Source organism: Penaeus vannamei, chromosome 30, assembly GCF_042767895.1.
Source record: "Penaeus vannamei isolate JL-2024 chromosome 30, ASM4276789v1, whole genome shotgun sequence".
NCBI lineage: Eukaryota > Metazoa > Arthropoda > Malacostraca > Decapoda > Penaeidae > Penaeus > Penaeus vannamei.
The window spans coordinates 276,147-286,146 of record NC_091578.1 but is presented as its reverse complement, the minus strand read 5'-3'; positions in this window follow the sequence as shown (position 1 = coordinate 286,146).

The window sequence follows — 10,000 nt, the reverse complement described above, 5'->3', positions numbered from 1 at the left end:
AAGCAATGGTCGACATCCGGAAATGGTGCCTTATTCTTAATTGATGTTGCAACGAGGCGACGCGAGGGGAGGGGGGGGCGGGGGGTAGGAGGAAGGGTGTGAACACGTGGGAGGAAAGAGGGAGAGATAAAGAAGAGGAGGGAGGAGAAGGGAAGTAAAAATAGACCAGATGAAAATTATAAAAAAAACAGATTTCATTTCTCAAACTTAAACACACATATTCACGTATCTATAAAAACATATATAAACATATATATGAACACATACATAACTATTCCAAAAAATTGTTTTGCTAGTCCTTCAAACACGCACACACACACGCACACACACACACACACACACACACACACACACACACACACACACACACACACACACACACACACACACACACACACTCAAACATACGCACACTCCCGCGCAAAATCGCTCGAACACAGCTTCCGTAAAATGGAATTTTATGAAATATAAAATAGAGACAAAAGAAATGTCAAGGTTTCAGTAAACGAGAATATATAGGAAGTCTTAAATGAACTACAGCCATCAAGGTGACGGCAACACTGCTGTGCAAAACATGACTGTAATTTAAACAGGAAAGTGATAATTTGATTGAAAAATAAACAGAGAGAGAGAGAGAGAGAGAGAGAGGGAGGGAGGGAGGGAGGGAGGGAGGGAGAGGAGAGAGAGAGAGAGAGAGAGAGAGAGAGAGAGAGAGAGAGAGAGAGAGAGAGAGAGAGAGAGAGAGAGAGAGAGAGGAAGAGAGAGAGAGAGAGGAGAGAGAGAGAGAGAGAGAGAGAGAGAGAGAGAGAGAGACAGAGAGAGAGAGAGAGAGAGAGAGAAGAAAAAATAAGAGAGGGAGAAAGAAAGAGAGAAAGAGAAGAAAATAAAAAAAGAAAGAGAGGGAGCGAGGGTAAAATAAGACCGAAAAAGAGAAAGAAAAAATAGAAAAGATAGAAAGAAAAGGGATAAAGGCGGAAAAAAAACCTGCGACTGCGACGATAAATAGATAAATAGAGACGACGATAAAAAAAAAGCTGCATAAATCTCTTACGTCATTATCATTGTCACAACGGAGAGGAATTACATGGCCCGGGACGAGGTGGAATCCGCGGTTTGAAAGGCAAATACGGGGGGAGGAGGAAGGGGATGGAAAGGGGGGGTGGAAAGGGGGAGGGAAGGGAGGAGGAAGGAAGGAGGGAAGGGGAGGGGGGGGAGGAGGAGGAAGAGGAGGAAGGGGGTGGAAGGGGGAGGGGAGGAGGGGGAGGAATGGGGAGGGGGAAGGGAGGAGGAAGAGGGAGGGAGAGAGAGAGAGAGAGAGAGAGAGAGAGAGACAGAGAGAGAGAGAGAGAGAGAGAGAGAGACAGAGAGAGAGAGAGAGAGAGAAATAGATAGATAAACAGGAAAAGAAGGTGAATAAAAATGCCTCTTAATGACGCCTGACCTTCCCCGAAGACGGGCCACCATCTTGGCGTCTTTATTAAGAGGAGAGAGATGAAGCAAGAGGAAATGACACCGGCCCCCCCCTCCCTCCCTCTCTCTCTCTCTCTCTCCCTCCGCTTCTCCCATCTCTCCCTCCGTCTCTCTCCCCTCTCTCCCTCTCCCCTTCCTGTCTCCCCTCTCTCCCTCTCTCCTTCTCCTCCTCCGTCTCTCTCCCTCTCCCCCTCCGTCCCTCTCCCTCTTCCCTCTTTCTCTCCATTCGTTTCCCTCTCCGCCTCTCTCCTCTTTCCTCTTTTCGTCATTCTCTCTCTCTCTCTCCTGTTCTCATCGTTCTATATCTCTTATCTATCTTTCCTTCCTCTATTCCGTTTCGCCTATCTCTCTCTCTCTTTCTCCCCCTCCCCCTCCCTTTTCCATCCCCTTACCTACTTCATATATGCCTCTTCCCTTTCTCTCCCTTCCCTTCTCCCCAATTTTTCTTTTTCTTTCTCTTATCTACCTCCTCCGTCGCTCTCCGTCTTTCTCCCTCTTCTTCTCCCTCACCCGAGTTTTTCTTCCCACTATCCCTCTCCCCCACTCTCACTCTCTCTTTCCTTCGCCTCCCCCTATCACTCTCCCTTTCTTCTCACCTCCTCCTCTTCTTTTCTTCTCCTCCCTTCTTCTCTTCTTTTCTTTCCTCTTTTCTTCTCTTCTTCTCTTTATTCTCCTCCCCGCTTCTTTCCTTTTTCTCGCCCTCTTTCCCTATTCTCTCTCACTCTCCCTTTCCTCCCTCCCTCTCCCTTACCCTCTCTTCGGATAACAGTTAATGATGGTAAAAGAAAGAAAGAAAAAAAAAAAATACAGAAAAAAAATCATCAGTAATGATGCATTAACGATGATCATCTTTGGACTAATTACGAAAATGGTAATTGGGATGAAAGTGCTTTTGATAACTCGTAATACTGGCGAAGGAAATGCTAATTAGAGTTGTAATGATAAAACCAGTAATGAGACTCATTATTATGATCGTAAATTGATGATCAATTAATGATTATCATAACAGCTGGTCTGGACATGTTGATGATAGTTCTGATGTTAATAGCACCGGTGATGATGATAATTATGTTACTGATAATAATTACACGGATCTAACAGTAATAATGACAATAACAATTATAACAAAAGTAGAGAGAGGAACAAGATACGATATATATGATATAATAAATATAACGAAAGCAATACCAAGACAACAGATGAAAATAACAATAATAGCAACGAAACTGATAATGAAGATTAAACAACTTAAACGACATCAATTAACAGCGAAAAACAAGTCTCCCTCTGAAGGCTTAATTTCCCTTCATCAAAGCCTCATTAATAACCCTCTTCAGGCTTCTTATGGCTCTCTTATCTCCCCTTCGTCCTCTCCTATCTCAGGCACTCACGGTCGCGCAGTTTACACTTCTTCTTCTTCCTTTTTTTCTTCTCCTTCTTCTTCCTTTTCTTCTTCTTCTCTTTATTCTTCTTCCTTTTCTTCTTCTTCTTCCCTTTTTCTTCTTCTTTCTTCTCCTTCTTCTCTTTATTCTTCTTCCTTTTCTTCTCCTTCTTCCTTTTTTCTTTTTCTCTCTTTTTTCTTCTTTTTTGACGTCACAAGGGCAGTGTGACGTCATGAGTCAGCTGTCTGGGAATTGCTTTAGGAGTTGTTGTTGTTGTTGTTACCATCATTATTATTATCCTATCATTATCATTATCACTATCATCATCAATATCATTATCAATCTCATTATCATTGTTGCTCTTATTATTATCGTCATTATCATTAGTATAATTTCTTTGGTCATTATTACCATCTTTAGTGTTATCAAAATTTCTATTGATATCAATCATTGCTCTTACTATTAGCGATTATTATCCTAACTTCTATGTTATTATCGTTGATATCACAATTTCTGATGTAATTGATATGACTATTATCAGCATCATTATCTTTATCTACACCATCCCTCTCCTTACTGAAAGCATTATGATTTTCAAAGTCATTAGCAATGCGGCAATAATAATTATGATAATGAGGAAAGAGATGTGTATGATTAATATTAATAATGGAAAGATCTTCGCTGTCGATCGTCAGGTTTTTACTTATTTATTTTTTTTTATTACTATTCTGTTTTTGTCTTCTAAATACTTCGTAATAAGTTAATAAATTAAACAATAAAAATGGTAACGAAAAGAATAAACAATATTTATAATCAACAAGATTTTTTTTGTAGCTTTCATTAAGCAAAGAAAAAAAGGAAAGAAAAAACAAACTTATTGTTTATAATTACGATCTTTTTTCACCAACCTTGTTTACATATGACCAAGTTAGCATAATGGGTAATTGGCAACTCACCATTCATTGCCAGGGTGTGACACGCAACTGACAGCTGTCAAGACCAATTATGACTGAATGGCAACTTGTCAGGGAGGTAGGGGGGAGGGAGAGGGGAGAAGGGAAAGTGAGAAGAGGGAGAAGAGGAGATAGCAGAGGAGGAGGGAGGCATAAAAAAGAGAACGGGAGAGAGAAGGGAGAAGGGGAGGAAGAGGGCAGATGAAGAAAAGAAGGGAAAACGGAGAAGTAAGAAGAGAGTAAGAGGAAGGGGAAATGATATGTGGAGAAGAGAAGAGGGAAGAGAGAGAAGAGATAACAAAGAGAGTGTAGGAGGATGGAAGTAGAGGGAGAGGAGGAGGATAAAGAAAGCAAGAAAAGATTAGAAAGAAAAAAAAGAAGTAAAAAAGGGACAATCATTAAGATCAAAAAAAATAAAAGGAGGTAACCCAAACCGAAAAAAAGGGGAAAAAAAAAAGGAGGAGGGGAGGGAGGAAGGGCGAGAAAAGGAGAGGAATAGGATGAGAGGAAGAGAGAGGTCAAAGGGGAAAGGAGGGAGATGGGAAGAAAAAGGGGGTAAAGGAGTAAGGGAGAGAGGCTTTGATAAAGGGAGGGGAGGGAAGGGGAGTCAAGAAAGGTGCAAGAGAAGGAGGAAGGAAGGAAAGGGAAGGGAGGGATGAAGAGAGAAGGAATAAGAGGAGATAGATGGGGTGGGATACGAAGGAGGGAAGGAGGAAAAAGGAGGAGGATGGAGTGGGAGGAGAGGCAAGGAAAAGGCAAAATGAGGCGAAGGGAGGAATGGGTAAAAGGAGGGAGAGAAAGGGAAGAAAGGGTAAAAAGGAGAGGGGAGGAAAGGGGTTAAAGGCAAAGGAGGAAAGGGAGAGGAGGGGAGAAGGGAGGGACAGGGAAGAGAAAGGAGGGAAGGGGAAGGGGGAGGGAAGGGAGGGAAGGGAGAAGGGAAGAAGGGAAGGGAGGGGGAGGGAAGGGGAAAGGTGGGGAAGGGAGAGGGAGAGTGGAGGGAGGGAGAGGGAGGAAAAGGAGGGAAAGGGAGAAATGGAGAGGGAAGGAAATGGAGGAAGGAAGGGAGTGAAGGGGAGAAGAGGGAGGGGAAGGGGGAGGGGAGGGATGGGAGAGGGGAAGGGAGAGGGGAGGGGAAGGGAAGACAAGGAAAGGGCGCGCAATACATCACGGGCGTCAGGAACATCCAGATCTTGTCGCGGTTCAGCCTCAGTAGGAGGGGAGAGGGGGAGGGGAGGAGGGAGGGGAGGGGAGGGGGAGAGAGGGGGAGAGGAGGGGGTGGGATAAGGTCGATCGCAGGAATAAGGGGGGTCAAAAGGGTATGAGGAGGAGGGAGGGAGGGGAGGGGATACAGGGAGGGTGGAGGGGGTGGAGGAGATTAAGAGCATGATGGGTTGGAGAGTCTGCGGGGGGTGGGGTGGGAGGGAGAGGGGGTGGGGGGGAAGGACAATTTTTTTTCTTAAATGATAAATCTAGATTAATCCGAGACAGACATATGGAGAGGAATAAAGGAACAGAAATGCGATGAAGTAGAAGCAAAAGATTAGAAAAAAATGATATTAAAGAGAGAGAAAACAATAATGATAATAAGATTATGTGGAAGAAGCATAAAAAGAAGACGAAAAACAAAATAAGATAACTACCACATAAAAGAGAAACAAAGGAAGAGAAACAAAACAAAGACAAAGAAAATAGAAGAAACAGAAGAAGAAGAAGAGAGAGAAAAAAAATGAAAGGAAGAAAAAAAGAAGAAGAAAAAGAAAGAGCAAAAAACCCAACAACAACAACAAAAAACAACAAGAAGACAAACAAAACAAACAAACAAAATCACGCACATTGGCGTGTCTATTTCAGATGAATAATTAGGGGTTCCTGGCTTGCCTTTGCCGGAGCGCCCACAGGTGTGTCGTGGCGCTCGGGAACCAGGTCTTCCGCGGCCTCAGTCAGCGGGGGTGGGTGTCGTGTGTTTTTTGCTTTTTATTAAATTAGGAGGCTGTTTTTTGGTGTTTTTTCTTTTTTTTTTGCCTTGAGGTTGGATGTATTTTGTTGTGGATGTTGTGTTTTATGATGTGTTTTTATTGATTTTTTTTTTATTAAATTAGGAGGCTGTTTTCTTTCTTTATTTTCTTTTTATTAAATTAGGGGCTGTTTTTTGGTGTTTTTTTGCCTTGAGGTTGGATGTATTTTGTTGTGGATGTTATGTTTTATTTTTTTTAAGTTGGATTAGATCTGTTGTGTTTTATTATGTGTTTTATTTATTCTCTTTTTATTATATTAGGGGCCTGTTTTTCGGTGTTTTTTTGCCTTGCGGTTGGATCTGTTTTGTTGTGTTTTATGATGTGTTTTATTGATTATCTTGTTACTGAGTTGAGGATGTTTTTCTTTTTTCGTGTGGTTGGATTTGTTGATCTGTTTTGTGATGTGTTTTATTTATTCTCTTTTTTAAAATCAAATTAGGGGGCTTTTTTTTCTCGAGTTTGGATTTGTTTTGTTGTGTTTTATGATGCTTTTTATTTGTTTTGGTTATGGTTTATTTGCTTATTTTTCTTGGATGATAAATATTGTGGAATTTTGTTGTTCCTCTCCTTCTCTCCCTCTCTCCATCTCTTCTCTTCCTTCTAATCCCTTCTCCTTCTCCTCCCTTTTCCCTCCTTCCTCCTCTCTCCTCCTATCCTCACTTGCCTCTCCTCACCCCCCTTATCCCCCGCCCACCGCCCATCCCCCACCGCCCACGACCTGTTCTGATGGGACAAAAATTTCATCTGGAAATGTTTTAACGCGAGAGTGTGCGGGTGCTCCATCATCCCCCCCCCCTCTGCCCCCTCTCCCTTCCCCCTCCCCCTCTCTTCTCCTCCTTCCTCCCTCTCCCTTCTCCTCCCTCTCTTCCCCTCTCCTTTGCCACTCCCTTCTCCTCTTCCTTTCCCTTTCTATTCTCCCCTCTGCCCTCTCTCTTCTTCTCTCCTCTCCTTTTCCTCTCCCTTGCCACTCCCTTCTCCTCTTCCTTTCCCCTTCTGTTCTCCCCTCTCCCTTCCCCTCTCCTTCTCTTTCCTTTTCTATTCTCCTCTTTCCTTCTCCTCTCCCTCTTCCCCTCTTTCCCAAATCCTCCTTCTTCCCCCCTTTCACGCCCGCAGTTTTTCTCATTTCCTCACTCTCACTCTCTCATTTCTTTTCTCTTTCCCCCCTTTCCTTTTTTTGTTTATAGGAATTAGTCTTAGAATTACTCCCTTCTCCCCCCTCCCCCCACTCCTGTCCACCTTTCCATGAGGCTGACCCTGTGCCTGTCCACCACCCCCTCCTCCCCTTCCCTCCCCCTCCCACTCTCCCTCTCCCCCTCCCTCCCCCTTTCACTCTCCCCTCTCCCCCTCCCCTCCCCCCCGCCCAACCACGTGGTCACATACCGGCCTGAGTGTATCGGTCCATCAGACCAGGACAGTGTCAACCCACCGCCCATCTCCCCTCCTCCCCCCTCCTCCCTCTCCCCTCTCCCCTACCCTGATAGTGTCCATCCCCCCACTCCCCCTCCCCCTCCCTCAGTCTTCCTCCTCCTCCCCAAACACCCTCCATCCTGATTCCATTCAACAATGTTCTATCTATTCCCCACCCCCCCAATTCCTCCCTCTATTCTCTCTCCATTCTAGCTGTGTTTTACTCCTCAACCCCCTTTCCCTTCCCACACCAACAGTGCTCCCCTTCTTCCCCAACCTCAACCCTTCTCCCCAGCCGAATAGTGTTCTTTCTCCTCCCCAACCCCCCTCCCTAACTCTCCCTTCTTCCCCAACCTCCACCCTCCTCTCCCTTTTCTCCCCCAACCCTCCCACCCTCTCCTATCCCCCCTTCATAACTCCCCTCTCCCTAATCAGGGAACTCCTCCCCCCTCACTAAGTGTCTTTCCTACTTCCCAACCTCCCCCCCCACCCTCTCCATACCCCAACAGCGCCCATCTACTCTTCCCTCCCTCTCTCCTCCCCGCCCCTGCCTCCCCCATCCCCCCCCCCCCTATCCATCCAGCTGACCCTTTTGTCATCCTGCTCTTCATCTTGTGTCTTCGGGGTCTGTTGTCTCTGTCAACTCTGTTTGTCTGTCTTTGTCTCTCTTTCTTTCTCTCTCTCTCTCCTCTCTCTCTCTCTCTCTCTCTCTCTCTCTCTGTCTCTCTCTCTCTCTCTCTCTCTCTCTCTCTCTCTCTCTCTCTCTCTCTCTCTCTCTCTCTCTCTCTCTCTCTCTCTTTTCTCCTCTCTCTCTCTCTCTCTCTCTTTTGTCCTCTCTCTCTCTCTCTCTCTCTTTTGTCCTCTCTCTCTCTCTCTCTCTCTCTCTCTCTCTCTCTCATGGATGATATTGAAATTATAAGCAAGATAGATGAAACAAATGAAAAATTCGATAAAGATGCGTAGTAGAAAAATAAGCAGAAAAAAGCACATAAAATATGTAGATAAGAGAGTGCAAGGAAGGGGCAGAGAAGGGTAGAGGTTAAGGAAGGGAAGAGAGGGATGGGAGGGGAGAAGAACGGGAGTAGAATAGAAGGGGATAAGGACAGAGAAGATGGAGGGAGGAGAGAGAGAAATGTGAGAGGAAGAGGGAAGGAGGAGAGAGAGAGGTAGGTGAAGGGTGGATGGAGAGAGAGAGGAGAGAAGGTGAGGGGGGAGACAAATGAGAAAGAGAGAAACAGAAACGAGGGAGGAGGGAGGAGATGGAGGTGAAGGAAGGGAGGGAGGAGGAGGGAGGAGGAGGGAAAGAAGGGAGGAGGGAGGAGGAGGGAGGAGGAAGGGAGGAGTGAGTGGAGGGGAGGTGAAGGGAGGAGGAAGGGAGGGGTGAGTGGAGGGGGAGGTGAGGGGAGGGGAAGGGGGAGGAGCAGAGGGAGGTGAGGGGAGGGGAAGGGGGAGGAGCAGAGGGAGGTGGACAACCCAGTGGAAGAGACACTTGATAAAACAATTTCCCTTGTACAGGAACTTCAACATGAGTTGCTGGCGGGGGGCGGGTGACCCCCCGCCGCGCTCCCCGGTGGGCGGGAGGGGCCCGGGACCACACAGGTACACACACACACACACACACACAAACACACACACACACACACACACACAGGCACACACACACAGGCACACACACAGACACACACGCATACGCGCACACACACACACACACACACACACACACACACACACACACACACACACACACACACACACACACTCACAAACACAATCACACACATCACACACACACATGCAAATACCACAAATAAACACACACACACACACACACATGCAAATAAACACACACACAAAAGACACAAATAAACACAGACACACAGGCACACACACACACACACACAAACACACACATGCAAATAAACACACACACAAACACACACAAATAAACACAGACACATACACATACACCCGTAGAAGCAAACATACACAGATGCAGACACATACAACATGCACACACCCACACAAACAATATTACAACACAGGCTGAATACCTTTTCCATTCATTGTTGAGTTAAACACAAGCCTTTGTCTCTCTTATCCTTGCTTCCTTCCTTCTCATCTCCACCACAGGTCCTTCCTCCCTCACCCACTCGTATATCCGCCAGCACACCATATCCATAACACCATATCCAATATTCTTAATGAGTTCCCTGGTGATCATTCTATAAATCCATTATTATTGCAATTGTCGTTTTGTTATTATTCCTATCATTATCATCCTTATCCTTATCATTTTCTTCATCATTATTACTAGTACTAATGTTATTGTTGTTACTATTATCATTATTACAATCATTATCATTATTATCCTTATCTTAATCATTATCTTTATCCTAATTACTAGCACTATCATTATTGTAATTACTATTATCATTTTTACAATCATTATCATTATCATCGTTATCATTATCACTATTACTACTATTACTGCCATTAACCTTATTCTTGTTATCACAGCTGTTCTTATTTTTTTCAGTTTCTGTTATTACTGCTACCGATTTTGAATGACTTAATTCAGCATTCATTCATTGTCTTATTTTTGTAGTGAGTCTCGAGAATAAACACACAGGAAGTGTTTTAAAGAGTAAAAAACGATGACTATGTTTACAATAGAATAAAAAAAATATTGATATTGTGTTTCTTTGTATTTGTGAGAGAGAGAGAGAGAGAGAGAGAGAGAGAGAGAGAGAGAGAGAGAGAGACATCGTAATCC